Source organism: Dendrobium catenatum, unplaced genomic scaffold (assembly GCF_001605985.2).
Source record: "Dendrobium catenatum unplaced genomic scaffold, ASM160598v2 fragScaff_scaffold_621, whole genome shotgun sequence".
NCBI classification, from domain to species: Eukaryota; Viridiplantae; Streptophyta; class Magnoliopsida; order Asparagales; family Orchidaceae; genus Dendrobium; species Dendrobium catenatum.
The window spans coordinates 14,853,963-14,865,599 of NW_021319083.1; positions in this window are offsets into that span (position 1 = coordinate 14,853,963).

Sequence of the window (11,637 nt, forward strand, 5' to 3'; positions counted from 1 at the left end):
TTTCATAAGTTTTAAAATCACATTTATAAAAAGTTGAAACCATCCCAAACGGGATTCGAAAATTTTGAAAAATAATAAAATAATAATGAGAAAATTATAAACAAATAAAATTATGATTATCATTTGAATAGCAAAGCGATCTAAAAGTTATCTTAAATAGGTCCTTAATCTTATTATTTATGGTATAGCAATAAATAAGATAATCTTTCTATTGATAGGGATCTCAAATATCGTAGTAGCAGAATTTGCATAATTATATTAATATAATTAATTTACTATCCTTTAATATTCTGATTTTATTATATTTTGGTGAAATACAGATAATTGCGACGACAAAAGACAGGATTTTGAGTTTCACTGATCAGCGACCGAGCAAATAAGTGGGCTGGCTTGTCATAGTCTTTTTTTTTTTTTTTTTTTTTTTTTTTTGGGTTTTTTTTTTTTTTTTTTTTTTTTTTTTTTGGGACATTTAGGTCACACACACGAACTTTTATTTTATCCGGTGAACGTACGCTCCTCTACGTTCGGTTGTAGGCAAAAAAAGGGCAATACCGAGTACCGAGTTGTACCGAGTTTTTTCAAAAAACTCGGTATTGCACTGTTTTGGTCTAAAACCGAACGTAGAGGAGCGTACGTTCACTGGATGTAATAAAAGTTCCACACACACAACGTATACAGGAAGACTCGAACCCAAGATCTCTTAGTTGGAAGCCTAAGCTCTCAACCAACAAGACAAGGGGAGCTGTGTGGCTTGTCATAGTCGCGTAATAATAGAAGACAACGTGACATGATTTGTAAGCTTTAGAAAATTGTTTGTAATAATAATTCAATCTGAATATACTGATTAAAGAAGATAAGTTTATGTTAAGTATCTACATATTGAATTTGATAAAAATATTTTAATCACTTTTTTTCACAGCTTAATTGGCTAACTAATCAAAGCTTGAAAAACGTTTAATTTGTCAAAAATAATCGGGCTGTCTCAGCATATTTTGGATTTGACTTTATTCGCTGCAAGCTTACAATCTAAGGCTTTGTTTTAAGACAATTTATTTATTATTTTATTTTTCAGATCATAATCATAATTTTTATTTGGATATTATTTTTTCACTGCTTCAAAAAAAAATGTACTAAAAAATTACTTTATATAATAACTTTTAAAAGTTACATTATTTGCATCAATTTTATAATATCATGAATGAAGTCGAAATCATCAAATATGAGATTGAATGAAAGAATTTACTTGGAATTTAAAAATAATAAGGCTTCAATAATTTCCATCTTAAAAAATATGAATTAAATTTTTATATAATATATATAAATACATTACTATTATTATTTTTAATTCATAAGAGTAAAGTAATTCTCAACTTCTTTTTGAATCCACCGTATATAGATCATAAATGAAACATTCATATCTGCTACATAATTTGGTTTCATTTTGGATAATTTTTTAATTATTTTTTAAAATAAATTTAGGGTACAAAGATTATTTTACGTTAAAAAAAATATTTATATATGATATTATGAGCTTCACATGAGAGTCGTGCTTATATTATTTTGCCAATTGGGAGAGTTTTATAGATAAAATTCTAAAACCTGATGAGGCTTTGGCTTGGCCCTAAAACTCGTGTGATCTTTTTTGTTTTTAATTTAAAATAAAAGGACAGTTTATTCCATCAAAAGTAAGGAGGATACAAACAAGATTAAACGAGAGCAAAGAAGATTACAATTTAATAACCAGTAATAAAGAGAACTCAAACAGCGAAGAAGGCAAGAAGCCAATCGGGCTCAGTAAATTGCACAAGCTTCCTACAACCATCCAGACGCTAAGCACGGATCATCCAAAGGAGGATGAAAGCAACAATCCACAAAAGGAAAACGCATCTGAGACAAGCAGCATCCATCATCCCAAACAAGGCCATCAACAGAACAAGAGAAATCACCACTAATGATTGCCAACAAGCCACAGTGTCCAAAGTAGTGAGCAAAAAACCGCTGCATCATTGCTCATAAAAAAAAATGCTTCAACTACAAAGCCATTCTCTAACATCACATTCCACCCAAAAGAAATCCAACCGCATCCACAAAGCCTAAAAGCCCTCCATCCAACAAAAAAACACAAAACAACTTCCAACGCAAAAGAAATCCCCCAACTTTAGAGAACAACCACATTTACTTCCTTTTGTTTTTACGCCTCAAATGTTTTCCACCTCCATGGAAGAAGGCCTTCTCAACAATGTGACTCACATTCAAATTAAACAAATCATCAAACTCCTCCACGGCCCCCTCCAGATCATCTTCCTCACCCTCGCCATGCGAGGATAAATGCTCATCAAGCCAATTAGATTGTTCACACAAGAGTCATGCAATGACGAATCCAAATGGGCTATCAAATCCTCATTAGAGATAATTGAAATAATGATATCAACTATTCCTTCAGAAATTATAAAGGAAAAAGTGGGCATAGCAGGACCAACTGCATCATCAGGCATTCCACACAAAGAATCATTTAACACCTCCGTGTTCACACAACACACCCCCAAATTACCCACCTCGGTGTAAAGAGAAACATTAGGAGTAAGGCACAACGGATCCTTCACTACAACAGCTAAGGAAAAATCCTCATTAGCCTCATGAACGAGGCAATCAGAGATAGTGACAACAAGGTCAACTACCTCTAAACCATCAAAATTAGCAATAACAACACCTAAATTCTCCTTAACATGGCCATCAGCATTTAGATCATCTGAGACCAAAATTACAGGTTTAGAAGATAGCCCAACATCATTAACAACTGAAGGAAGCACCACATCACCAGCATTTCTCTCGTTCACATCATCAAGCAAAACACCATCACTAACATTACAATTAAAATTGTTTAGGCTGACATAAGCGGGCTTGACGCTCACATTAATTGGAGGGGGGATAATTGTAGGAGAAGGATTGAGATGGTGATTTAAACTACTGCATTCCATTTTAGAATGACCTAATTAGTTGCAATGGGCACAATAAGAAAGAAATTCTTCTATTACCACAGATTGTATATACCCTAAATTTTTAAGGCCAACCCAAATTCTATCAGGAAAATGTTTAGTAATATCTAACTCCTCTAGGACTTGAGCTACAAAAGGATGAAAATCAGTTGAAGCAGCATTATCTGTTTTTAAAGGACAGTCGAAAATGGATCCAAGTCAATGAAGGATTCTTGGTGAGAATTGTTGTGGCCGCAAGTGGAGAAAAGAGACCTAAATATGAATGATCGGTAATTCGATTTCGATATCAAGTGTTCGAGACCATTTAGCCAATTTCATAAAACAGTTGATAACAAAGTAAGATCAGTAGTAAAAGACTCTACAATAGTCTAAATCATCAACAAGTGACCGAACATTCTTCATTCAATTTTAGATTGAAAAAAAATATCCTAGTAGCATCAATGGAAGGTCTACAGTTGGGAAATTTGCCAACTAGAGCGAACCCAAACGGAATGGTAAGCACATTTATTTCCTCTTCTGAAATCCAAAGAATCGGCAACCTCGGTGAGAAGAAATTAGGTCAGGGAAAGAAGATGAACAATTGGAAGCATCAACTAAAGCATCTTTGAATGAACGAGAAGAACCGTTCTCATTCAGAAAACCAGGGTCCCTTAAGCGATTAGCTGCCATGACCAAAAAAAGGAAATGACGAGGCACCGCAAACAACACAAAATGAACTAGGAAATGGAAAAAAGAACTTCCTTGAGGAAAACAGCATCGAAGGCCACCACGACAGTGAGAAGGTCGGTCTCGGAGGCTAGAGCACAAAACATTGGGAAAACGAAGAGAAATCAAGAGGGTTGAAGTGGCTTATGATAAAAGGTAGAAAGGCTTAAAACTCGTATGATTGTAATCACTAAATATATAATTCTTGGGTGGCCCATTAAATTATTCGATAAGTCTTAATGATAAGAGAGATTGATTGACACACTTATTGGTATCCTTAGACTTAGGTAATTGCTCAAAACTCAAAACAAGAATATTAGAAATAAGAAATATAAGAAACCAAAATTTTGGTTATCAGTGTAATGCAATTATATGTGATTTTATATTTATATTTATTTTGTATGGAATATAAAATATAAGTACTTAGTACTTTGCTAGAATTTTCTATTTTAAAAGAAAAAACACATTATAAGTGGTTCTTAACATTTTTTTCCCTTAATTTATCAGTTTAAACATTGAAAGAATAAATAACATTTGGTTCAAAGTGAATGGAATTTGGTCAGTGAATATGAAGTTGCATTAACATATCATTAAAATTTTAGAAGACATGTGAGGATTTATTATTATAGTTTTAAATATAGATTTGCATATAATAAAATATATAAATGTTTTTAATAAAGGATGTAATTTTTTATATGAAAAATGAATAAGGATGACAAATCATGTAAAATAATCCAAGTGGACAAGGACGGACCGACCCTAAACTCAGGGTGAGCAATTTCCCCTAGGGTTACACTTGCCACAACATTATTTTTTTTCTTATAGTATTGATATATATAGTAGTGATGAGTTCTCATCTTTAAGCGAGATTGTTAATCGTGTAAAAGAAATTGTCAAGATAAAATAATGATTTGTATCATATAGTTTACAGATATAAAAAAAATGAAAATAAAATAAAAAAAATATAGTTTACAGATATATAATCTTATCTAAGCTTATTAGTTACTGTAGCTACTATAGATAGAATAATTTTTTCAGTGTGAATTGTCAAGTATCGATTACGTAGTAGAGCTGGTGATTAATAACTCAATAAATGCCTTGGAACATATATGACTTAATTTACAATAAAGTTGTTATGCAATATTATCAAAGCATGCAAAATTAGTTGGAAGCATAGCTTCTTTTTTTTTTCTTTCTAATTCTAGTCCTATATTATAGCATCGCCCTTATATAATATAAAAATTTTGAAGAATGGTTGATGTGTATTATCGTAATACAAGGATTTTAAAGGTATTAAGAGATGCTCCTCAAAGAAGATGTTCTTTGCCTCAAATGATGGGAGAATTGAAACACTTGTAATCAATGAGGAAGGCTGAACCACCTAACTAAAGCATATATATTTTTTCTTTTTTATTTCTTTTGTGAATTTATTTGGTGGAGTGAAGCTTTAATCTTCATGAATTAAAATTTTACAACTTTCCATGAGAAATACAATTTGTTTCATTGCAATTTTGTCAATGATAAGACAAATATCTGTAATTAGTTGAATTCAAGTGGATCAAATTGATTAGCATTTACGTATTCTCATAAATATTTATGTTGTGGGCTGAGAAATTCACGGCGATAGAGAGAGAGAATATATTACGTCTTAGCGGTAAATAAAACCCTAGCACACAAACGAATGAATGAAAAACGCCAGGATTTTTATGGGGAAAATCTTGAAAGGGATAAAATCTTGGAGCCTCACCTAGCTGAAAAGATTATATTGTTGTTTGAACGGATTACAAAAGTCGACCCGTCTTTCAACTTGGGGACAATGCAAATAAAATATGTTGATGATCTTGCTAAACTTCAGATGGACATGACAGAAATTAGAAATACGATATCAACAGTTAGGAGATTGTTCTAGAAAGGTTTGAAGATGGTTGAAGATGCAGTGATATCCAACAAACATGAAGAAGTCTAACGCTAGTCAGAAAACAGAGGGAAATTCAATGATGGTATGGAAGAGATCTGACAAAAGTCATCAAATGGGCGAAAGTCCGATAATAGTTGGGAAGATATCTGGTGGTGGTAGACGAATTACGGTCAGAAGTTCGGCGACGGACGGGAAGAGATCCTGCGGCAGTCGATGAACGGGGGGAAGTCTGACAAAGGTCGGTGGTCGAGAAAATATATGGTGACGGTTGACGAACGGGTGGAAGTCCGATGACGATCAGGAAGATATCTAATGGCGATTGACGGCAAGAGAGCTTCCCAAGTTTCTCCTTCTTCTCCTCCCCTCGTGTGAAGAATGAGGTTCTATTTATAATTTTTTGAATGACATTGATTGTAAATATGAAGAAAATCAAGGACACGTTGGGAGTATTCCATCGGGACGGCTCATATTGAACCTCTGGAGATGTCAGAATTGAGTGATCTTGGGCTCGTTGGATTCGTCTTGTCTAGCCGCCTGATTTGATTATAAGCATGTAATATTTGGGTTTCATTCGATCATCCAATCAATGCTCCAAAGATTCTAAAATTACTTTGATCCTTTTATTTGAATTCATGTAGGCTCGGATTGGACCGATTTTTATGTCATTGAGCTCTTCTCTCGGAGATCTTCAATTTGACTATAAGTTTTTGAAATCAAAATTTTAAATATTTCTAATACAGATTTGCGTCAAGATTCATGCCCGACCAAGGCAAATTGAAGTATTCTTTTTAATTAAAATCATCATTTTATTTAAGAAAATGTATAATTTAGGATGTTAAAAGTTTTTTACTTTGTTTGATTTCAATTGTTTGTAGAAAAATTTCCTTTTATAACAATAATGTGTATATACATATAATTTTACTTTTGGTAGTTCCATTTGCCTGTGAGGCGTGGAATTTTTAAGGATGAGCTGGTACATTTAATAATACATTATTATTATTATTTTAATATAAAAAGAAGAGTTTATAACTTTTAAATTCCAAAAATCATTTAAAAATTCTAAGAAATTCCTAAAAATTCTTAAAAGCATGCTAGAAAATTCTGAAATAATTTTTCATCTTCCCTAGTGTTGTCTTAATTTTAATAAATATTAATTTTATATTATTAATATATATTTTTGTAATAGAAAATTTGATTTTTTGACTTTTAAAATTCCAAAAAATATTAAATTTTCTTTTTTAAAAAAGTAATGGAAATTTCCGAAAAGACCTTTTGAATTCTCTCATACATAAGCCTATAAATATTCCTCTTAGGGGTGAGGAAAAATCACGGTTCTTCTGAGCCGATCCAAAATTTCTCTTGTAAATTAAAACAAAAATGAATTGCCAAAAATTTGGAGGCCGTCAAAATTGAAAAAGGCTCGATCCTCTGGTGTGGACTCTAGTCTTCATCTCAAGACTACCCTGTAGGAGTCGAAGATCGTTAATAATATATGGTAAATGAATGGTCCTCCGTAGAAGATTGATATCTTCCTCTAAAGATTGTCCTGTAGAAGTCACAAGACTTTCAATCTGTAGTAAATGCTCAGCCCTTCGTAGCATGTTCTTATCTTCCTCTAAAGATTGTCATGTAGGAGTCGCAATGTCGTCAATCTCTGGTAAAGGCCCGGTCTTCCGTAGTAGGTTTTTATCTTCGTCTAAAGATTGTCATGTATGAGTTGTAAGATCGTTAATAATGATAAAGGTCCAGTCCTCTGATGTGGGCTCCGGTCTTCGTTGTAAGGCTATCCTGAAGAAGTCACAAGATCATCAATAATAATAAAGGCCTAATCCTCTGATGTGGGCCCTGGTCTTCATGGAAGGTTTTCCTGAAGGAGTCGCATGACCATCAATAATGATAAAGGCCCAATCCTCCAATGTGGGCTCCTATCTTCATCAAAGGTTGTCCTGAAGGAGTTACAGAATTGTCATTTTCTAGTAAAGACTTGGTTATTTAGTACCAGATGCGTATATTGGTGGTCGTTGGTGGCTAACAAAATATGATTTTATTGTGTTGGTCTAAACTTTCTCTTGTATTGGTATATTAAATAACATTTGTGTCGACGGCAGAATGGAGGCTTAATAATGAGGGGTTGTTAGGAAGAGATTTGATGACATTCAAAAATCTTGTGGAAGTCTGGTGATGTTTAATGATTGGTAAGAGATTTGATGATCATAAGTCAATCATTTAATGTATGGAGTTAAGCAACATAGGTGATTAGGTGATATTCAAGCATTGGCACACATATGATGATAGTCGAGCTACATTTTATTGAAGATAATAGGTATGTATGTTGATGGGGTAGATAATAATTATCTTGATGTTGGGTCCAGACACTATGTTGATTATCATAGTCAAGCAATATACTTATTGTATATAGTTTTGAGACATTCATATGAGTTTTATGTTTGCTTTTGATGTAAGAAAGACCTCATATTCATGTAAGAATTTCTTTTGCTTATGAATTTTCTCCACAATAACTTGATTAGAGTTATTTATTCCTTGTGTAGCATTTAATTTTGATGATTATAAGAAATATATATCCTTCGATGCTTTTAGCCTTATGAGATTTTTAAATGAATGGTGATTCTGTAAACCCTTTTTACTTATGGTATATTTTTAGTAAGGACCTTATTTGCTACAAATTTTCCTTCTAAGCTAACTCATGGGTGCACAAAACTTTCCCTTATGGAGGCTTATTGTACACATGTTAACATCATTGAGCTACATTTTATTGAATATTACTCAATGTTGTTAATTTAAATTGAAAACGTTAGAAAATTCCATAAGGGATGTTTGACTTATCTAAGGTTGTTTATCAGAGCCTTACTCGATGATGTTAACATGCTTAGAATAGGCCTAGAGAATCCACTAAGGATGTTTGACCTATCCAAGGTTATTTGTCAGAGTATTTCTCGATGACGTTAACCTACATATAAGAGGCCGAGAGAATTCACCAAGAATATTTAACATATCTGAGGTTATTCGTTAGAGCTTTGCTCGATGATGTTAACCTGTGTGTGTAAGAGGTAAGATCGAATCCACCAAGGATGTGGCCTATCTAAGGTTGTTTGTCAGAGAGTTGCTCGATAATGTTAACCTCTGTGGAAGAAGTCAGATTGAATCCTCCTAGGATTGATCATCCAGTAATTGAGATATAATAAATATTATATATTTCTAAAATCAAAGATAAAATGATAGAAATCATAGATTGTTTAGGGTCATCGTTATGATCTTGCTTGGAAAAAAAAGATAATATCAGTAATGGGCAAACAAAATCTTACTATATTAAAGAAGATAATACAATGATTCTATAATACAACTTAGAGATACGAGGGCTACATAGTAATCAATTCAGAAAGCATATAGGCTATATAGTAAATAGCTTTAATAGCAACTACTGATTATTTGTGAATACCAGCGATGGTGTCGAGATGGAGCTTTGAGATTCTTATTAAGCCTTATAACTCACTTGATTTTTAGTCCACGTTCCAGGCTTCCAAAGGTCTTCCAAAAGAGAGGCCCTTTGAAGGATATCTTTATTCTGGAATTAGAACTTTTAATATGTAGGGTGACAGATGGGCGTGGTTGAGCTAGTCTAAGGTAGCAACTTTGAGCAACTTATTAATTTCTTCATACTTTGACAATCTCAACTGGAGTTAAAAAATTTTATTTTTAGATGGGGCACAAAAGTAAAGCTCCAAAGATTAATTGCAAGGGTCTCTCAAAATATGACATTGTACGTTGATTCTAATTTAACAAAAAATAATTGAACTGAGTGAGTAGCCTACTGAGGGAATTCTTCATGTGTGATAGAGAGTAATTATCCCCTCCATATATACAGGATAATTGTCAAATCCATACAACGGTCTAGCAGCAAGCTAAAGTTTCTCTTTAACTAGACCCATACTAAGAAAAGTTTAGTAAAGTAAAACATCTACTAAGCTCCAAATATCAATTAAGATTATTTTAATGTTATAACATGGATATCTAGTACCGGTGCTAATAACAAGCGGATCTTGGTATGGAGTATGGATTCCTTCCAGGTTAAATTTTTTTGAATATGATGGAATGATCAGATCGAGTCTTCCTCAATGTTGGCTCCTCTAGGGTAGTGAGGAGAACCCGAGAAGAAAATAGGGGTCCTCCAACAATGGTTTCATTTTCTCTAATTATTTAATGGTTAGCTTGATGTTGCCGTTATTGTTGTTGTTGATTATGCCCCGTAGTTGGATTAATTTCATTTCGAGTTGGTGGATTTTCAGTGAATTGATGAAGATATCCTTATTGAATTAATCTTTCAATTTCTTCTTTTTAGTGTATGCAAGCTTCAGTAGTATGTCCCCGGCTTCGATGAAAATGATAATAATAATCATGATTACCAGTGTTTGGCTTCAGTGGATTAGGCCATTTTAACAATTCTTTCATTTTGTTTAGCCAAGAGAATATGTTAATTCAATGGAGTATATTCCTTATTTGTCATATTTTCATGGTCTTGCTCAAGGGTCAAATGGATGTTCCTGATTTCTGTTTTGAGATTTTTGGGCTTCACCCTCGTGTTCAATCTTTCTTTTATTCGATGGTTACTCAAATTATTTTTGGTGAGCATTGATAGTCTCATCAACAATAATTTGAGCTTCTACTCTGTGAATTAAGTGGGCATAAGAATGAACGATTTCTCGTATTAATGAAGAGTAGAATGGTCCGGGGCGTAGTCCTCCAAGAAAAACACCTATTAGTAACTCATAATCTACTCTTTGAATTTGTTGAGCTTCAAAAGAAAATTTTCAAAAATAATCCTTCAAAGATTATCCTTCATTTTGATTGATTCAAGAGAGATGTGATGAATCTTTAATAATTCTTCAATTGACAATGAAATGTTCAACAAAAAACCTCGCAAGATGAGTGAAATAGTGGATTGTGTTTCTAGGGAGTGCGTAGAACCAAGTGCAAGCTTGACCCTTTAGGGTGGCAAAACAACTTGACGAAAAAACGCATCGGAAGCACTATGTATGTGCATGATTGTTCTATAATGATCAATGTGCTCATAATGATCAGATGATCCATAGTAAGGATCAATGGTTGGTAACTTGAGCCCTATTGGAATAAGGTGTAGGAAATCTTGTATGTTAGGAGATGATTGTTGAAAACTGCATTCGAGATTGGATTTTTTATTATCCCTTATCAGGAATTCTTCTTGGATAAGACGTCGCAACTTATCTTATATAACATCTCGAGGGGTATACCCCACGAGTTGAAGATTTCTCATTTGATTCATTTTCGATGGAGGTTGAACTTGCAGCATCATCTATCTCTAGATCAAACTGTGGAGGAAGAGGAACATTAGCATGAGGATGAGCATCTTCAAATTATCTATCAATATTGTGTTGATGATATTGTGGAGAAGGAATTTCTTCGTTTTGCGTTGGTTCCCTCAGTTAACCAACTTCTTCTAGTAATTTTAAAATTCTTGCTTGTTGTTCATCCATCCTTTAAATTCGAGTTTTTAAAGAAATAGGTTATTCTCTTGAGTAATTATGACGTCCATTATTGTCATATGGGAATCTAGTTCGATTAGTGTTGGAACAAGAGTATGTTATTAGTATCACTTCGATCGACCATTGAAAAAAAGTTGAGAATATTTCCCACAGACGACGCCAAAATGTTGCATGCTGAGGTTTCGTTTACCGCTCAGACGTAAAATATTCTCTCTATATCTGCAAATTTATCAGCCCGCAACAATTTAAAAATAATTTAAATAATAATGTCATCTAATTAAATAAACTAATACCTAAATAACATTTTATATTAAAAATTCATTTTTTTTATTAATACTATATAAAATCCTAAGATAATTGAGATTTCCCAATAAAGACTAATAATATTATGTTAGTAAATAATTATCTTAAAATTTATTATAAATAATATAAACACGCTACTTTTTCCTTTAATTTCGTAATAACTGATTTGTGAATGTGG